Below are 11,665 nucleotides of genomic sequence, written 5' to 3'. Positions count from 1 at the left end.
TGTATGTATTTGATTTTTTAAAAATCAAATGTACTTATTTATTTAAAAATAGAAATATAGAAAAAATAACTTTGCTGAATTGTAGCTCCTTGCAGTGAATAAATTTTAACTTTTGTTTTTCAGATATAAAGATGTCATTGTTTCCATGTTAACTGTTAACATTTTATTTGTAATTTGGAAGCAGAAATCTGTTCTTGCTAATGAAATAGTGACAGACTCTGGCTGAGGTGCTATCAGTGCTCAAGTATCTAGAAGTGATGCTTCCTGTAATCTCAACTAAATCTGTTAGCTCAATCTAGCCTGATTCTAGAATCCTCTTACCACCTCCCAGTAAGTTGTTCTGCAACACATTTAGATGCAGTTAGTGAAAGCCTAATGCCAAATAGTGTTTTTCCCACTGCGTGATGGGTATGGGTCACACACACAGCCCCAGCTCCAGCACTGCATATGGGGTAGGGAACTCTTTCAGCTGTGGCCCTGAGTTCCCAGTGTCATTAGAGCAAGGGAGCTTCAGAGCTGTGCTGGGAATATGTAAAATGCAGATACAGGAGTGGAAGAACATGTCAGAGGAGATTGGGTGAATCAGTCTGTGATTATCAACTTGGCATGCTGTGTCATCAGCTGCCACAGGTGCCACAAGTGTGGTCAAGGAGCTTTTCTTTTTGTTGAGGGTCCACTCTGTTTTAGAGCCAGGAATTAGGTTTTTGCTATTCAGAGATTCTTGTGAATACAAGGAATCCAGCACCCTTGAGAACAATCAGATCAATTAATTAGGAAACTGTTCCTGTGCTGCCTTAACAAATCAGAGGATTAGTTTATGATCCATAACTTCAAACAGCCTTTTAGCAGCTGTTTCTTGGAGTTTTTTCCATTAAAATACTAACCCCTCACACGTATTTCTTCTGATTCAGAGGTTAAGAGTTCTCCTACTAGCATTACCTTCAGAAATATATTTGATGAAAAGTCCCTTGGGTAGTCTAATGATATGGTCCAGTTGCTGTCAGGTGCACAGGCCCTTTGCAAATTCTACTGAAAAATCAATACCAATCCTTCAGTTCTTTCAAAGGGTGTGGGGTTAGGGCCATAATAACAGTGACCATCTCCAGCAAATGACTGTTCAGTGATCATTTTGCAGTGGCCTGGAAGTCCAAATCCCCCTCAATAACTTTCAAAATCGACACTTGCTGGAAACAGTGTAATCATCCCTAGCATAAAGACCAGTAGCTGCACTTACTGGCTAGTCAAGTACCTACTTATTTACTCCACTACTTGCTCATTACTGGCCTAAGGTTTTGGAGAAGAAAGTCTGCTAAAAGTGTACATTCCCAAATAGCAGTTCAGCATTTCAGATGTGTTCAGCAAACAAAGGAATACTATGCACCAAGGAGAATCAGCAGGCTGCTCCTTACATCACCTGTTTTATTTAGAGATTTGAAAGTAGACTAAGGAGAATAAATTTTCAAAGACTGTGGTCCCAGGGGCGAAAATAAAAATCATTCCAAATGATAAACAGCAGAACGGCATTGGGTAGTTAAGGTCTCTGATATTTATTCTCTGGGTAAAGCAGCCTGCTTGCTCAGAATCATTAGCAGGAACAGGGGAATATTTAGCAAAATTTGAAATAGTGTGGCAGTTACTTTATGAATAGGACTCTGAATGTAATATGTTACATGGATCATTTTTAAAATGAATTCACAGTAGCATCTGATGCATAAACACAACAAAAATATCAAAATTTATTTGATATTTTTACAAAGTTCACCCTTATTTTCACCATGACACAAAACACAGGAGTTGTATAAATGGGATTTCCCACTCTCAAATCTACATCAATGAGAGAAACAATCTGAATGTAACTGGCAATCTTCCGTTTATTAAGACATTTATAAACACCATTCTTTAAATTATACTTCCTATCTTGCTACTATTGATTTTCTTTTGCATCAATTTATCAAGGAGTTGCAGTATAGGAGGTGTTAGCCATGAACTGAAATATAACCATTTATTACTCCCAATTAAAAGCAACAAATATTTCATATGAAAATTTCCTCATTAGTGGCTGACATTTTCCCACTAGACTTATGTAAATCAGGGTCAGTAAAAATTAGAACACAACTCTATAGAAATGTTGAACATAGAGGGTTGGAATTAGATGATCTTTAAGGTCCCTTCCAACCCAAACCATTCTATGATAATCATCAAAAATTGTTGTTACAATAAATTATTTTGAGTTATCATCTGTCAGGCAAACTTGTGAAGGTTTCCAGAACTTCTGATCTTCCGACTAGATCTTCTGATTTTCAGATCTTCTGATTGATTTTAAAGAAAAAATAAATAAAAATAAAAATAAAATAGCAAGTTCTGTTAGTCTTTTTAAGGAAAATTCATCTATACAAGCTTATGTTTCTCATTTTTATGGAGAGCTTGGAAAAGAGCATATGTGATACCTCAAAATCGGGGGGGTGAGGAGGGAATGGGAGCGGGGAACCTGAAGAAATTAACTACAGAGAGTGTCAGAAATAAAGATAGGCCAAGTCCAAACTCTCAGGTCTGAAGAGGCAGGGGGGACTGAATTTTGGGGCATAGCAATGCTATTTTTACAGAGACTTCCCTCTCCCTTTGCAGATCCATTTTGGCATGCAGGGGCCCTTCTTTTCTCCCTCTTTCAACACATTTAATCTGTCGTGCCTGATTGCAAAAGTGACACATTTGGGCGTGAGCAAAGGGTGTTAATGGGAATACAGTTGAGAGGGAAAGCAGAGGTTCTCTAAATACCTTCTTAACAGCAATTTGCAGGGTAGGAATTTATGTCATTAAATTGCAGATGTTTGCTGACAGAATGGACAGAGAATTGCCTGCTTGCTGGCATCTCTACATTTAATCAGTGATTTTTCTTCTCATCCTAAGGCAGGAGCTGACACGCTGCCAACCCAAGTGCAGACACAGCGTGTGCTACAGCAGTGAAAAACTTGTTGGGGTGGGAACATGAGCTCATTTCCAACTGTCTCCATGAAGTTTGTTGTCCACGTTGTGCAGCACAGTGACAATTGCTGTGAAGTCCTTGTTGCCCCTGAGCTTGTCATGCTCATTTGTTATTCACAGTCTGAGCACAGAGTTCACTCAGTACTGGCTGTATATGTGGTTGTTGTTCTGTCAACATGTCAGATTTAGGTGATTTCTACTAGGATTGAGACCTGTATTTATTTATTTATTTATTTTTGCAATGGAAACTAACATAATAGTTTCATTTTCCAAGTAGGTATTTTTAAAGCTTTGCTTGCACCATACTTAAAAACATTTGTGTCTATTACTTCAGTTTCTTCTGAGGTTTGAATATCTACCAATGCTTAAGTGATTTCCTTATAGGAAGTGTTCCTGATCTTGTTATGTTTCTCACTGTTTTCTTCTGGATTCTCTTCAGTTAATCCACACCTCTTTTTGAAAAAAAATAAAAATAAATAAAATAAAATGCGGTACTAGAATTAGAGAATTAGACATCTGAAATCTCACCTGTAATAGCAGAGAATAATTACATCCTAGGATTTATATATGACAACCTCTTTCTTGAAACAGCCTCACATTCCAAGCCAATATTGAGTTTATGACTCATTTTAAGTGCTGATCCTTTTCTCCCTTGCTAACGCACAGACAATGAGACTATCTGTATTGCACATTGAATGTCTTCTTCCACGAGTAGGACTTCTGCACTTATTGTTGAGTTCTGTTTTACAGCCTTCACACCAAACCCACCCCACTGTCTAATGTATCAACAGCAACAACAACAAAAGGTTCTTTTCTGCTTCTGGTCTGCTTTTCTCCTGTTAAATAAAATGAAAAACTGAACTTCATAATTCACTTTTATGTAGAATGACATAAAAACGCATGAGTCTACTCCCTGTTGTCTGCTACTCCTCCCATTCTCTGTTCAGCATCAGATTTATATTTTCTTTTTTTCCTCTTTCCTTTTTAATGGAGTTATTAAGAAATTGTCATTGTCCTTAAGTTCCAAATCCAATTAACCTTGTGACTTCATATTTCCTGGGTCTGTTGCACATATTTATGCCATTCCTCTCTGCTCCTTCTCAAGAGTGCTTCCACTTTTTATACAATGATGTCTTTATTTTGAGATCAAGCAAGAGTTCCTTGTTCAGTACTATCAATCCCTTACTGCACTTCTCTCTTTTTAGTGTGTTGTATCTTTGCATATAACATAGCACACACAAGCTGCTTTGGACCAATAGGGTCTTATAACCACTAATCACAGATAACCTGAATTCTAGCAGTGTGTATACACTTCATCGTGCTTCACTACCATAGCAATCCTAAGAGGTAATGTTTGTGACTGAGCTGAACATGAGCAGATGTTTCACCTTTAACACCATTTGTTTTAAATTACTGACATTCTCAGCATCTGAATAATGTTCCCTGTTCACTTTCAAACCGACAGGAAGTTCCCGTAGTGGGGTCTTAAAATTTCGGGTATTTGCATTTATACATGATACAAGAATCCATTTAATCTAATAGCAAGTACAGTCAATGTGTGTGTGCCATAGGAAGTTGTCCTACTAGACTTTGTTGCCTCAAGTGATTTGCCCGTCCTGAAAGATATACAAAGAGATTTTCAGTATATCTTCTTTCTGTCAAAACAAAACAAAACAAAACAAAATAAAACAAAACAAAATCTTTTTTATTATTATTATTTTTTTTTTAAGTCTGCTCCTTAGTTGAATCAATCCTTGGCCAGCACATACAAGTCACTGTCAAAAATGAGTCACAGCAATGATATCCTGTGTTGCCATGGAATTCTTGGAAAATGTGTGTCCCAACTTTCTCAAGAAAGTTCTTGGGGCACAGAATAAAAATCCTTGATACATTAATGCTACACCTCTATCAAGTCTTCTGAGTAAAAATGCTGGAAGAAATTGTCCATGTAGATAGTGATATCACTTGCTAAACACACAACAAAGTAATAATATAATAAGGAAAATATCTTTGGAAATATAAAGTCAGTGATGCTTTTGTATTTTAGCAGAAGTACAAAATAAATATTTGAGAACTCCCACCTTTTTTTAATGCTGCCTTGGATTTAAAGTATTTTTTCCAACCATTTCTCAAGCATTAAATTTATTTGCTACTAGTATTCCTTCCAAATCATCTGTCTTAGTAACTTTAAAAACAAAACAAAAAAAAAAAACTGTACAGAAATGCTGAACCATCATGCTGAAATCTACAGCTCCATTAACCATGATAAAATCATTATCATTCTTTTTTTTCTTTCTGTGTAATATAGTGTTTGTATAAATGCTTGTTGCAACTGGAAAGTATATTGTGCTGTCTAGCAAATGATGTTTTAAGTTATGCGACACATAAAGATTAGACTAGAGAAAATCTTATTGTGATTTCACAGCCAGTTTCACTGTAAACATTTCTCTGAACTGCCCACTTTCTATGTGACATCTGTTCTCATAGGATGTTCTGGTAGCTTTTTTTTATTTATTTCAAAGTATTGAAGGGACAAATGTTATGCCTAAATATATTCTCTACAATAAGCAAGTACCTTTAGCAAGCTATTGGCTGAATCAGTCAATTCCATCTCAACGATATGTTAGTGAAAACATCTTATCCTCACAAGTTGATTTCACGCCATTAAGACAGACCTTTTGCTTTGCAGTGTAGATATTCATTACATTTCCCTCTGGTCATTTGTCTTCATTCAGAGCAGCACTCAACCATCTCTGGTCCCTATTACTGTTAACAAGACTGTGGTCTATCTTAATATAGTGTCAAATGAAATCAGAAAGAGTCATGTGGATGATAACAAGAGAAAATGCATCAGTGTGCGCAACATTATCATGTAGATGAGAAATATAAATGAGGGATGAAATGCAATTTAAGGGAACACTCAGACGGAAAACAAATGTGCCATTGCAGACAAACAATTTCTGAAGCAGCTGCATAGTAATCAAGAGAGGAAAAAAAAAAAAAAAAAAACACGTGAGAAACATGTCATTTCACTTGTAATTCTTGTTACGGGATTGAAAATCAGAAGACATCTGAGTTATTAAGCAATCAGAAAATATCAGATATTTTCAGTAAAAGTGGTTCTGTTATAATGAAATCCTTATCTTTCACTGACAAGACCAGCATCATATAACATACTGTGTTAACTGTATGAGCATCATAAAAGGTTCTGTTTTAAAACTGTTAATTTGCTAAAGAGACTAGTAGGCCTAAAAGCTTTCTAGATCATTTCGACACCTTCTGTTTTTCTCGTTAATGCTGGCACTGATATTCAGTGATTATTGTAGGAGCTGACCATATTTGCAAAACGTAGATACTTTTCCTCTTTAGAGACCACATCTGAATTGCATTTGAATATCTCATAGATGTTCAAGACATTCAGTTCTTGGAAAGATGCAACAAAACATCTAAACACAAGGCCACTGGAAGCATCTTTAAAATCTCTAGTCACTGTGACCAAAGAGGAAAAATTTTCTTGAAGATACTGTCTCATAGAAGTACCAGCTGCTGTTTTTATCCTCTGAAGCAGCTCGTGTCAGTCATTGAGGAGTCAGGATCCTAGACTAAACTAATTCCCTTTGGCATTATAAAGTCCATATATTAAATTTGTCCCCAATACTGATCATGGTGAACATATCCATTGCTTCTTTTGGCAATACAGTCTTTTTTTACTATGAATACTTGGCTTCCAACCTTTCATAATGGAAGATAACGTAACTACTGAGGCCTAAGGGTATGAATGGAAGAAGATAGTTTTGCCTTTTACAGCACTGAACTTCATAAATTCAAAAATGCACACCTAAGGAAGTATGCTAATTTGACTAAATATTCCTCCCTTCAGTAAAGAACCAACTTTTATCAGTATCTCAGATTTGCTTCTCAGCTCACGTATACCAGAACTCATACGGTCTGTGCATAGCTAAAAAGTGCTTTGTCACCATGCAGCAGCAGATGGACTTGAGGAATCGAAGGACATGCTGAGATCAGACCAGATGCAGGCATGTTTTAGAAACATTTGTCATTTTCATTTTTCACTGAAATACATTTAAGACTAAAAACGTCCACAGGACAAGAAACATCTTCATTAAAGATGGATGCCTATATGCACTCCTTCCTTTCTGTATACCTTACTGTCTTCTGCATTAGCCACAGGGGAGTTAATACAATGCTCAAAGTGAACTCTGCAAGAAAATGCATAAGGAGCTAGTAGCCTAGAAATTATTAATTTCTTATTGGAATAGTAGTCACATATCTGTACAGGGAGATGACTGCAGACACAGAACTGGAAATAACAGTTGATGTTACCCAGACTCAGAATACCTCAATCCACCATCTGGGTCAAATTACAACTAGCACCCAACTAGCAAGAGAGACTAGTTCTAGCCACAACGACCACAAACTGAGCTTTTCTGAGTAAGCAACATTGTCCAGTGGATGATATACCTGTATTTATTTCTGTGAAAACCTATAACTATTTTCCAGGAAAACCTGGTTTTATCCAGCAAAACATCCAGCTTCTCCAAAAAAAGCTCTCCAAAAAAAAAATAAAAATCCAGACACTGTTTTGTAGAGCTTCCCCCACACACACCCCCTTCTGAAGAAATATATTCCCAGGTTAACTATTTATATTTACAGTTTTGAACCCAAGATGAAAATACATAAATCAGACCTAATCTGCTACACTGCTAACTGCTAAATTAATCTGCTTCTTCTATATACGTACATGCTATTTTAGATTCCTTGACCAATTAATTTGACTGATGACTCATCCCAGTTTTGGTATTGGATCTACATGCCTTGACTATCTTGGCCTATTCCGTTCTCCAGGGAGAGAATAAAAGCATCGACCTGACATAGTCAGTGAGATTTCTATCCCACTACCCTTGTAATCTCTCCAAATCAGGGACAAGCTCATGTAGGACAGCATGCTCTGATTCTGTCAGCATTTACACTGAAGGCAAAAATGGAGCTGGCTCTGATGACTTTGATCAAAAATGGTGCAAGGACACTAATGTATAAAACTTTGTTTCTATTACTTAAAACAAACAAACAAACAAACAAAACCACATACTTATTTTAAAACCTTAAACTAAGTTATTACCAGAAATCTGAACACCCTTTTTCTTTCCAAATTAGATTACAGACTTTATAGTAATAATAGTAATAATTTTATAGATGAAAAAACACATATGACTGACCTTCAAATCAGCCCTCAGCCTGACAAACTAGATCAATGTATTATCCAGGCCTGTATTTCTCATTCTGTTTCAACAGCCAAATAGAATTTGTTTGTTATTAAAAATAGGAATTCTCAGATAACAACAGAAAATAAATACATGCAACTAGTTTCCAATATACCTGTTCTCAAAATTCTCTTCGCTTTTTGAAAGAATTGCAAGTTTACAAGCTGTTTGCATGAGTAATAGCTTCTTTGCTCAAAGGTACACTACAGTATTCATAATAAAGTGACATTTGTTATTAGATGGGGAGCTGATTTTTTTTTAACATCAGTCAATCATGTAAACAGTTATTTGGACTTTACAGGCTTCATATGTAGAAATCAACTGTTTATGATGTTTCCTTGAATGCTCAGAGTTGATGTTAGTTACAGATTGACCATTAGGTTCTCTGTGGGGGAAACTCACAGGAGATCTCAGATTACAGGGGGTCTCAGCTTCAAGAAAGCTGTAAACCAGTGACAGAAACTCCTGGCCAGAGACTCTTAACTGAGCTGCAAAACAAGCACCTGAGTGATTTGCCACTGCTTGGTGAAGCCCATCTTTGTTCTAATGTGTTAAAAAGAGTCTTGACTAGAAGTTTCTCTTGATTTGTCTTTATGGATATAAAATGATTGAGAATTTGTAAAACAAAATTATCTTAAACTACATGTTCAGATGGTGGGGATTCTAGCAAATGAAATTAATTTAAACCCAGAGTACTACAGAGCCATAAATATCATTGAGATTAGGTTGTTGTGAAGACAGGTAAGGGGGGGGGGGGGGTCTCTGAAGTCATTCAGATGCCTTAATACACTTGCATTCATTGTCATGAAATAAGTCAGGTAGATACAGTCCTTTGTTGAAGTACTTAAGTACGTTTGGGGAGAGAACACATACTGCAAGCAGGTGTCCTTAGGCCACCAGTAATTAGTTCCCATAAGAACACTGTACCCATGGGATGTAGTTAGGATTAGTTAATACACTGCACTTTGAAGATGTAAAAAGATTCCAAAGAGCTAATTGGTACTAGATTATAGGATTTCTGTATTACTATTTTCAACTATTTCACTGTAAATATAAAGTGATAAACAGATATTCATGCCAATTTGGATTTTTTTTAACAACTATTTAGTTATCTCATCTATTACATGAAAACATAAAAGATTTGATCAAGAATGTCTCTTGCATATAAGGAAATAAAAGCTTGTTTTCAGTGTTTAAAGGCCCCTGAAAATCTGTTCATTTTCCTCTCCCCACCCCCCCACCCCCACTTTATTCATTCCCTAAAAAAAAAAAAAAAAAAAAAAAAAAAAGTTTGAGGTCTGTATAAAATAACAGAATTATTAGAAATAACTTATGTTTTCTTCCCTGATTATAGTGTGAGATTCACTGAAAGAAAACCAAACCAAAACAAGATTTTGTTGGCTTTTTGGTAGCAGAGCAACAGAATTGAAATTTAAGGAGCAAGCATTTTTCCCCTTCAAAAGCTCAAGCTTAACATGAAATTGATAACAGAAAAACAAGCTGAAGAACAGTTACTTGGAAATTTTTTCTAGGCAGGTAATGCCACACAGGGACAGGTTGCTCACATGGAGGTATTCTCAGCACAACAAAGCCACGGCTAACCTGACCAAGCTCTAGTACTAGTCCCACCATCCCACCTCAAGGGGGGGCCTGGACTTGATTCCCAGAGGTTCCTTGCAAACAGTAGATCTGTGATTCAGTGACCTCCTGCTGCAATGCTGAAATTATGCAAGAATCACCCAACCAAAGAGATTATAGGGTGTTAGTAAAAAAAGTTTAAATAATGTACAGCCCCCAAAATATAGGATAAAACAAAACAAACAAAAATGGAAAAAAAAAAAAAAGAGAGAGAGGGGATTCAAGTAAGGAAACATACGCAAGCCTCAACCTTCTTTACAATTTCAGTATTTCTATTGAATTATACATACTTAATGGAAAAAAGAGACCCATACCTTTTTTTCCTTACAAGTCACCTTAAAAGAAGTGGGATACATTTACTTTATCACAGCAAAACTCTGCAAAGATTGAATATTTCAAAAAGGCTCCCCGCATCAACTGTAATTTCCTTTTCAAAAATAATCATGTAATTTTATAATCTGTGTGGTAATTTGATGTAATACAATTCTTTTAAGGATATTATCCTTTGGGGGATTTTCCTGCCTAGAATTTCAACTTCAAGCCTTTAAATTATAACAAGAACTTTTCTTTTACTTCTGCCATTACAGCACTCTTTATATTAAGACATTCTATTCAACTTTTTAAGATGACAGGGTTTGTAACTGGATGGCCTGCCTGTTCTGCAGTAAAAAAATTTTAATAGATATTAAATTCTTCTCTAATAGTTGTGTCAATGTTGTACTCCCAGCGGCCAAGAAACTGATACTTAACTCTGTCAACCTGAGAGCATACCTTAATGCAGACTTGCTAGAGAGAACCCTTGCATGAAATTCAGCTTTCTTCCCTTATAGGCACATGTGCAACCAGCTTATAAGAATGTTCTACCTCTTTAATGAATAAATACATCATGAGTCCACTGCAGCTTCAGCTACAGCAAGGGACTCAGTTTTGGTGTGGGAAGAAGAATTGGCTCAGGATGCAATAGTTCATATTTCTAAAATCTGGAGATTTATGGTTCTGCTTGTCTAACTGGCTAATATCAAAGGCACCACATATGTAGCAATAATCCTTTTCTTGCATTGGGATTTTCGCATGTTCGTTGACTGGAATCTCAAAAAGAATACTTGAATTGTGGCAATTTCACTATAAAACAAGAAAACAGGATCTGTATTAACCAGACTCAGAATTCAATGACCATATCAATTCCCTATGTGCACAAACACGTACCCATAAGCAATACTAATATCTCATGTTATTTCTGTGCTTATTTCTTCCATGTTGCCTTTAAATCCTTTCTCCTTCTTATACACATATCTCCTTCTTATCCACATATTTTTAATTTATGTCTTCCAGTTACTGCTTGGCTGCCCACCTCATCAACATATGGTAGCTTTGCTGGCTGGTGGCACAGACCTCGTATCTGGGGACTGATTAATGTACCATTTTGTAACTGGCACAGTTAATTACATGCCTTAGAAGCAATTACAAAATATCACCACCTCAGAATATTCTCAACAATGAATTCTCCAGATCTACTTAGTACATTTGGTCTTAAATTTATTTACTGATTATATTTTCAAAAGCTAAAATAAAGCTCAATGCTCAGTCTGGCATTATCATTCTAATCCTCCCATTCTAACCTTGAATTTGCCATCTGATTTGGAAATTTCTCTTATATTCAAAAACATGGATTTGTGAGATAGGAACACTATGAAATACTTTTTTTTTTTTTTTTTTTTTTCCAAAAAGAGGAGGAAAGGTACATTTCTACTCTTTATTTGGAA

At 36.0% G+C, this 11,665-nt stretch overlaps 1 protein-coding gene across 6 annotated transcripts in view; it reads left to right on the top strand.

Annotated features, from left to right (window-relative positions):
• The window catches only part of COL11A1 (collagen type XI alpha 1 chain), a 235,611-nt gene that overhangs the window by 152,798 nt on the left and 71,148 nt on the right, over positions 1-11,665 (top strand). Inside the window, exon 69 of one of the 6 annotated variants that reach the window (XR_005822188.1) lies at positions 2,908-3,197. The exons of the other annotated variants lie outside the window; for them this stretch is intronic. The gene's annotated coding sequence lies outside the window, so the exon portion shown is untranslated. Of the gene's footprint in view, positions 1-2,907; positions 3,198-11,665 lie in introns of those variants that run through there. 6 annotated transcript variants of the gene reach the window in all.

Source organism: Cygnus olor, chromosome 8 (assembly GCF_009769625.2).
Source record: "Cygnus olor isolate bCygOlo1 chromosome 8, bCygOlo1.pri.v2, whole genome shotgun sequence".
NCBI lineage: Eukaryota > Metazoa > Chordata > Aves > Anseriformes > Anatidae > Cygnus > Cygnus olor.
The sequence above is the reverse complement of the archived record's forward strand: the minus strand, read 5'-3'. Positions and strand labels throughout refer to the sequence as shown.